Source organism: Lycium barbarum, chromosome 9 (genome assembly GCF_019175385.1).
Source record: "Lycium barbarum isolate Lr01 chromosome 9, ASM1917538v2, whole genome shotgun sequence".
Classification (NCBI taxonomy): domain Eukaryota; kingdom Viridiplantae; phylum Streptophyta; class Magnoliopsida; order Solanales; family Solanaceae; genus Lycium; species Lycium barbarum.
The window spans coordinates 37,892,415-37,901,570 of record NC_083345.1 but is presented as its reverse complement, the minus strand read 5'-3'; the positions used below and the strand labels follow the sequence as shown (position 1 = coordinate 37,901,570).

At 39.1% G+C, this 9,156-nt stretch overlaps 1 non-coding gene across 1 annotated transcript; it reads left to right on the top strand.

Moving 5' to 3' along the window:
* Positions 1-521: 521 nt before the first annotated feature.
* On the top strand, positions 522-627 carry LOC132612465 (small nucleolar RNA R71). The gene has a single exon (XR_009571824.1). It is a non-coding gene; the product is annotated as a small nucleolar RNA R71 (small nucleolar RNA).
* The last annotated feature ends 8,529 nt before the right edge of the window (positions 628-9,156 follow it).

Sequence of the window (9,156 nt, the reverse complement as noted above, 5' to 3'; positions counted from 1 at the left end):
AGTTCTGATTACCATAATTGTTGTTGTTGTAATCTCTCCTGTCCGAACCACCATATTCATTGCTTTGTTGTTGGGGTCTCCATTGATTTTGATAACCCCCTTGAGAGTGATCGATATAATTAGCATCCTCACGTTGTGGCTACCCCTATAGATAAGCTTCTTCCGAGACTTGGTACATTCCGGGAGCATGAGATGGCATCTCTTCGACAACATTCACACTTTTAGCTTCTTTCTCCGTAAGCCTCTTTGACAATAAATCCACGGTGGTTTGCAATTTAGCAAAAGCATGATCTCGCTCAGGATTTTCTTTGGCCACCGCGGCAGCAGAGGGACTACCATATGACAAGATTTCACTATCACTTGGGTGCCAAGCTTGATTGTGGGTGGTGAGCTTATCGAGCAACCTGGTGATGTTGACAAATGATTTGTCCATGAAGCATCCCCCAGCTACAGAGTTGACAACAATTTGATTCATTGTATCTAACCCCTTGTAGAACTTCTCAGTGAGAATAGCATCCGGAAACCCATGAGTTGGAGATTGAGCTAGGTAGTTCTTGAAACGCTCCCATGTCGAATATAATTGTTCCCCCGGAAGTTGTTTAAACTCAAAGATCTTATCCCGAAGCTCAACCTTTTTGCTTGGTGGGAACCACTTCTTTAAAAATGTATTGGCTAACTCGCTCTAGGTATGAATAGAATTGTTGGGGAGCTTTTCATACCATTCCCTTGCTTGGCCAGCCAAGGAATATTTAAAGACCCGTAACCGAAGTGCATCAGCAGAAACAGCACCTTGGGATTGTTGAGCACACACATGCAAGAAGTTCTTCAAATGTCGGAGTGGACAATCCTCCGAAGAATTTCGAAAATAACCTTCAAGTTTCAGCAGCTAATAGATAGAACTATCAATTTTGAAAGTAGCATTTCCAGTTCTAGGAGGAATCACAGCAGAAGCATAATCAGCTTCATTGATGAATTCCGCAAATATATTCTCATCCTCATCCTCTTCCGGTGCAGGTGGGTTCACTTGGAGTCCACCTTGGTTTTCGATTCTGTCTTCCTGCCATGCTCACCTAGTTCACCACAACATCAAACAAGGTATGATGGAATAGAAAACGTTTTAAAGAAGAGGACACAACAATCAGTAATTTCTAAACCGTATACCCCAGCAACGGCGCCAAAATTTGATTTGCTAAAATTACACCTATTAATGGTGTAAAGTGGACATTGTCAAATATAGTAACCCAAACAAGGTTGGGGTCGAATCTCATAGAGAATATGGAAAGAAAATGGTACTAATTGTATCTGATACTAGTCTTTAATGGCTTTAATCCTATTCCGAATATTTTGAAAAGAGATTTGGTTTGTATTCGCTATTTTGAAGAGGTTGGAATTTGTTTGGATTTGGAGAACCAAAGTTGTGTCCCCGCGATGATTAGATGTTATGCTATGGGTGTCAATATGATATATTTCTAATGGGTCGGGGTTATGTATGCACTTAATCTTCCGTCGATTCTTCATTTCTGGCCAATTTTTCCTTTGTTCTTTGCTTTTTGCTTTTGGGCCATTGTTTTCCTAAAACACAACAAAACATATTAACGAGAACCAGACTTACTTGAAAACAATCAAAATTCATAGTAAAAAGGTGTCGAATGTGCCACAAATCCGTGGCACATCAACACCCCCAACTTAGGATCTTTGCTTGTCCTCAAGCAAGTCAGACAAAACAACCACAAAATAAAATTACAACTATGCTAAAAATAAAGTAAAAATGACTACAATGGTGCTTGCTCATCGCTACCGTCATTTGCATTTTTCAAATCAACTCCCTCTTTCCTCATTCCCAAACAGGGTTCTTATTAGAATTGACCATGACGCTTCAATTGATGACATCACATTATTAGAAGCGTTTATGCGTGCGAGTATTCACCATTATGCCCTCACTTAGATTAGGGAATGTCCCACACACAATTTTACAATAAGAATCGGGACAAGGATGGATGAGAATAGAAAGAACTCGCGCTCACAAAGAAGTTCATGATTTACAAGTGCAGGTACCATATGTTTGCCTTTAATTTCAATGCCTAACACTTTCGGATGGTTCAGTTGTGATCACTATAGGACTTGTTCTTGGGTTGTAATGTAGGCTCGGGGACGGGTAGGATACTCATTTGGGAATTAGTGACTCATCCTCCTCGACACTATAGATTTTGACCTTTCTTCTCATTCCCAATCTATTCATTTCTTCAACTCATGACTAAGATGTGATTTTACTCTTACTAGAATTTACAATCTTTTTATGTGACAATATTATTATTATTATAAAACTATATATATATATATATATATATATATATATATATATATATACACACACATTTAAAATTTGATACGCTCAAATTACACCTATTAATGGCGTAAAGCCAACGTTGTCAAATATAGTAACCCAAACAAGGTTGTGATCGAATCCCACAGGGAATATGGAAAGAAAAGGGTACTAATTGTATGTGATACTATTCTTTGAGGGCTTTAATCCTATTCCGAATATTTTGAAAAGAGATTTGGTTTGTATTCGCTATTTTGAAGTGTTTGGAATTTGTTTGGATTTGGAGAACTAAAGTTGTGTCCCCGCGATGATTAGATGTTATGCTATGGGTGTCAATATGATATATTTCTAATGTGTCGGGGTTATGCATCCACTTAATCTCTAATTCACTTTCTAATATTTTCCAATAGTTATTAGAGAGTATTTCTTTTCATGATTTTCCCAAATGCAGAAAAGTTGTAAATAAGATTGATTAAATATGCCAAGTAGAACTCATCTTATCCCTAAGCGAGTTCATTAAACGAGGGTTAGCGCCCCGAGTCCTTGTTATATTATTTCAAATCACACCCTACTTCATCTTTCCTAATAAACTAGGATTTGTGCATGAACAAGTGTTTGCAACCACTAATGAACAATGAATACGAGAAATAATAAAACACATCACAACCCATTATAAATATATACAATGTTAGACACCCATTACATAGCACCGATCATTTGGGTCCACAACTTTGATTAAAGAAACTATTCACACATTATGGTCTCAAAAGTAGTAAGCAACAAATGAGACATAAAGCTTACAAAGTGTAATAAAGATGATGGAAAATGGAATCTTGTTGTCTTCATTAAGCTCCAAAGGGGGAGTATTCAATGCTCACCCACCGCTGGAACTTTGTTCACGTGGGTCCAATTAAATCTGACTGCCAAAAAAAACCTAAAATGTTCTTTAAATAGGCTCCAAAAAACGCACAGCAGCTACTGACAAAATTGCCCCCGATAGCAAGATCGACAGACCGTCGATTGTTCGACGATCCGTCGATTTCTCCGTCCTTTGTACCTTCAGCAATGTATACCATTCGACGGTGCCTTTGACCAGTTCGACGGTCCGTCGAGTATTCCGTCTTTCTCTATTCTTGTTGAGAGATCATGCTTGACGATACAAACGACGAAGCATCGATCACATCGACGCTTTGTCGATGCCTCCGTCCTTTGTCGTCAACTTTATCATCACTGGAAAATCGAGCTTATCGACGCTTCAAAGGACAGTTCGTCGGCTGATCGACGGAACGTCGATTCTTCATTTCTGGCCAATTTTTCCTTTGTTCTTTGCTTTTTGATTTTGGGCCATTGTTTTCCTAAAACACAACAAAACATATTAACGTGAACCAGACTTACTTGAAAACAACCAAAATTCATAGTAAAAAGGCGTCGAATGTGCCACAAATCTGCGGCACATCACCTGCTCATCTCTTGGCTTAGTCTGAGACTTCCCTTTTGATGAATTCATCTTGTAAATAGATGGATGGGACTTTGTGGTAGCAATAACCTTTCCCTTTTTCTTGATGTTTCTTCTAGAGCTTTCACCATGTATCTCAACCTTTTCTGCAGCACTCTCAGCTCTAGTGCTTATTTGTTTTGACTTCCCGTTGGCTTGCAAGGCTTTTTCCAGTTCGGCGTCAGCCTGCCTCTTCTTGCTTCTAGTATGAGGGGATCCTAGATAGGACTTAATTAGCCTCTATTACAGCTATTTCCTTAACGGGTTTTACTACCTTCTTTCCAGATACTTTTCTATGTCTGGATCTGAACTAAGCTGTAAGAAGCTCCTCATTATCATAAATTGAGGCATCAGATATTCCCAGAGCAGGTATAACTTGTTCTGTGGGAGAAATATTTGTCATACCTGGAACAGGTTACTTCACCGGTTCCATCATTACAGGAATGTCTAATGCTTCTTATACCATTGTCACTTCTCATGTTTCTCCTCTCTCTCTTCATTTCCTAGATGCACGAAGGCATCAGCTATCTCTTCTTCAGCACATTTCACATCATCCTTTTCTTCTACATTTGTTTCCATTGTATCTCCTCTATCATCACACTCAATCTCTTTCTCTCTCTCTCTCTATATATATATATTTCCAAAACGCTCTTAAGTGAACCTTGTTTCTCTTTAGGGTTCTGCGTTTGTTCCCCCTCACTTTGCACCCTAGTCAATTTCTTGGTTTCATTCTTCAGACTTGATTCCATACCTTCCTCTTCAAGTGCTCCTCCAGGCGCATCAGGTGTTTCAAGGTTTTGATTTGTGACAAAATCACGGATTTGATCAATTTGCGAACCCTTTGGGCTGGATGATGCATTCGTGTGATCCATTCTTACTTCGTCTGTTTGAAATGGGGCAGATAGTAGTGGGGTTTCAGCTAGATTTAGGGTTGAAGAAGCGTCAATGGATTGGATGGTTTGTGGTAAGGTTGTGGTCGCTGGGTTCTTTGGAAGTGGTAGGGGTTTAGACGTGTTGATCAATTTTGAGCTTAGAGATAGAGTTTTGTGAGTTTGAAAAGGAAGGAAGAGAGAAATTAGTGATATCTGCGGAAAGATGAAGAGTAAGAAAGACAATTTGTGAATTAAGTAAACGAGGGAGAGAGAGAACCGGGTGAGTGGATATGGTTTAATTGCGTGTTTCCGGGATTTTTAGTCCATGTGTGAGTCTTGGGAAGCGATTGATACCATAGTTGTATGTTTTCAAAACAGAGTTATTCTTGCAAAGGGCTTTTTTAATAGTTAATGACAGTTACGCACCCCCACCCCTTTTCTCTTTTTTTAAAACAACACATGGAGTGACACTTTGTTTTTGAACTGGATGAGTGTAGCTGGTATTTCAAGTTGTTTTTATGACCTGAATGTGCATTTAGACATATAGATAGATGTACATACTTGTCATTTGATAAAGGCCAAACCCATCGACAGACACCTGTGATCGTCCACTTCTTTCACTAGAGCACCTAAAGTGATCCTTGTTCCATTTAAACACTTCAGGTGGGTCATTCCTATTCCACTTAGATACTTTTTCCACCGTTATCGGAGCAAAACTAACACCAAAGGGGGCGCCACCTCATTGCACATCCAACCAGCCCAAAAGCCCTTATTTTTAATGGTCAAAACTCCACGAATTTAAATATTAGTGAATTTACAATTAAAATGAGTTGGCACAATTTAAATGAGCTGGCACAATTTAATTGGTCACTTAATCCACGTAGGAGATGACTAGTGTTGGTTTTGCTTCGATAACGGTGCAAAAAGTGTCTAAGTGGAATAGAAATGGCCCACCTTAAGTGTCTAAATGGAACAAGGGCCACTTTAGGTGCTCAAGTGAAAGAAGTGGACGACCACAGGTGTTTGTCGATGGGTTTGGCCTTTGATAAACCATTTATAGTCTCATCATCAAGGTAGTCCCGTGCCATCAAATATCTATCAAATGTTATGAAATAATGATTGGTCATGGTATAGGACAAATAAACAACTGTACAGGACTGAATATATATTATTTAACTAATGCATTAACTTATTTTGAAACAAGTATTCTAGTCATTGAGAAATATGTTTTCAATCTTAATCATTCCCAGGTTGACCTTTTTTTTAGAGAATACTTTATAAGCTCTATTCATTTGCTTCTTCTAAGGTTGAGTTTTCAACACATGTTCTCTCTATCAATATGCAATCCTCCTCCCTTCTCTCCTTCTAAGATTAAAAGTGAACAAAATTACTGTTAAATTCCTGTTGTATGATTTTTAGCAAGCACTTTCATATGTGAGATTTGCTTGCTTTCTATATCTCTTCCCTGCAAAATCAATCAGAGCTTAGTATTAGGAGCTCAGCCGAGCTTGGGTCCTTTTTCTTTAATACTGGAATGCACCAGTTCTTTCTTTGTCCATCCAGGCAATGTACAGGAGCACCTATTGTCTTTACCTGTTCTATTCCTTCTTCTGGCGTGTCGATCAACGATTTTTAGTTTTCTTACCTTGTAGCCTGTGTGCTAGGAACTTGACTTTGCCGTGATTAACTTGACAAGTTCTGGCTTTGTTCTTTTCATAATGGATTCAGTACTAGTAGTCAGCTTTTGAACTTCAGCTTGGAAAGCCAAGACGAGTGAACCTAGAGTTAGCTATTCCTTCAGGGAGCAATGTTCCTTCTCAGTTCTATTTTTGCTAACCTTGACATTTACGAGCCCATTCTTTAAGCTGACAGTGGTACTAAACAACTCAACTCTTTCAGCATTCATGTCTCGACATTCATTACTCAAGTTTACTATCAGGGTCATGAGGCTTTTCTTAGGGATACCATTTAGCTTTTCAAGGTCAAGAATACCTTCCCAGGTGTCTTCATCAATGTAAGAATCTGATTCTTCAATGGCTATGAGAGTAGTGTGGTGAACTTCCTCCATATAAGCTTCCTTGCAGATTGAACTCCATGCAACTACCATAGCTTTTTTCCATCCAAGTCCCCATGGTAGGAGATTCTTAATCATAGAATTATATTTTCCACAGACAAAACACCCTCTATGCTGATCATTATGTGCAAAATTTTCTTCAAGAACGTACCCTTAGTTACTCTTTATCAATGTCTGAATCAGTTTTTATGACTTTTGGATCTGAAGAACCTTCCATAATTTCATGTGTTTTCAGGTTGATGAATAAGTCCTCCATTTGCATTGTGCTTATCTCAAAAACTTCTCTAATAGGAATGAGTTTTGAATTTCATAAAGGAGGAAGACTTCTGAGAATTTTCATGACTAAGTCTTCAGTGGGATAAACGATCCGTTTGGTCGTTATTGCATTCCCGACCCTTTTGATCCCTTTCCGAGCTTTATTAGTTCATATTTGACCATCGAGGACCGTTGGCATGCTTCCCGAGGTGTTCAGATTTTATTTGGGTGACTTTTTGGGAAAAATTGGTTATAACCAAAAATGAGTTGACTCAAAGTTGACTTTTGGATAAACGGACCTTTTTAGAAATTTGTCAATTTTGAGAGGTCTGGATGGTCTTTTAGAACTTGTGCGCATATCTGGTTCGGTTCCCAATGCATCCAATGCACTCGGGTGCAGTTTGGGACTTGGGTTGGGAAGTTGGAATTGAGGTATCGGGGGTTGACTTGGTCAACGAGACCTCCGTTGGGAATTTCGAGGCCACGAGTGTGTTCATAGTGTGTTTTTATGTGTGTTTGTGCATGTGGTTTCTTAGTAGATGGCCTCGGGTATTTGTTGGGATTTCAGATTGAGATTGTGATTATTTTAGGGAAAATCTGGTGCTGGTGCCTGCTATAGCGGTACCACCATGGGTCGCCATAGCGGCCAAGTGAATTTGAGGGCTATGCATCATGGCGGTCTGAGTGACCGTCGAGGCGAGACCGCTGCAGTGGTCCCGCTGCCATATAAGCAGTATCGGACTGGTTATTTCATTAACTATGTATTAAAAGCCCTAAGTCCCCCGTTCTTTATTATTTCGACTTTAGAGTTTGTGGGAGATTTTCAAGGATATTCTTGGGGGAAATTCTTGGTGGTAAATTCTTGTAATTCCTTTACTATTCCATTGTCCTTAATCACCTTAGAATCCCTTTATCTTGTTAGTTCGTTAAATGGTTGAAGATTTAAAAGAGGGTTCCATGAGTTCTTCCTTCTAGGCTTCTAAATCATGATTTGTTGGTTGGGTTAGCTCTATTAAGCATGTAATTGAAGACAAGAACCTATGATTGCATGCTTCTTCCTAATTAGTGACTAAATTTATGGAATTGGAAGTTAGGGTTTATACCCAATTTGTGGTGTTTTGCCTAGAATTCGAATTTGAGTAAATTGTTGGTTCTTCTAGCTTGATATTGATAGGAATTGATCACCTAGGGCTTTAATTTCATGTTGAGATCTTTAGATTCCTAATTTTACCTTTCTAGTTCATAAACCCTATTCCAAAAGTTAGGAATTTAGGTCTTGAATAGATGTAGGGTTTGAATGATGTTCTTCTTGATTCTAATTCCATGATTCGAATTTGTTTAGACTTTCATTATCTCGAGGCTCAAGAAAAGAGAAGACTAAGGTTTGATTATTGGAGACTTTGTTGTTCGGCCTTCCAGGTAGGTTACGGTTTATCCTATGGTGAGACTTCATTTAGCGAAACATATATTTAGATGATATTGTCGGAGAAAGCATGTAAGCCTTCAGGTATGAAGTTGGGTTGGATAATGTCTTAGGTTGGGCCCTGTTGTGTGATTGGGGTTAGCCACCCCGTTGTGTTGTGACTTATCTTGTTCTATTGTTGTTGGCTTGATGCCACGTGGAGATATTAGATGTTGGAAACTATTGACATATCTTGACCATTATATTGTAGTATCTTACCTGTTGACATTTGAGATGGGGATAGTATTCTATTATGGCTTATTGTGTAGCCTTTTCATGATATTGTTGGTGTGACCATGCGTGGTACTTGTGCTATTGATTTGATTATTGACATTGAACTCATACATTGCACACATTCTCATCCTTCATGATATACTGTTGATACATTGATGATACTTGATGAAACACTGTTATGAGCTGGGCTCAGTTGGATGAGAGTGACGTGAGGACCGATGTCCGATGGTTATCCCGGAATCGAGGATGTACGTACTGAGTGCCGAGGTTGTTGCCGAAATCGTGAGGTAGTGGTTGCCGAGGTTGTTGTCGAAACTGTGATGTACATGGACTTTGCGGGTCCCTCATGGGTTGTGCTACCGAGATATAATGTTCCATCATCGAAGTACATGTGTACACTGCATGTGCATAGCATACACATTTCATACATTATTGCATTAC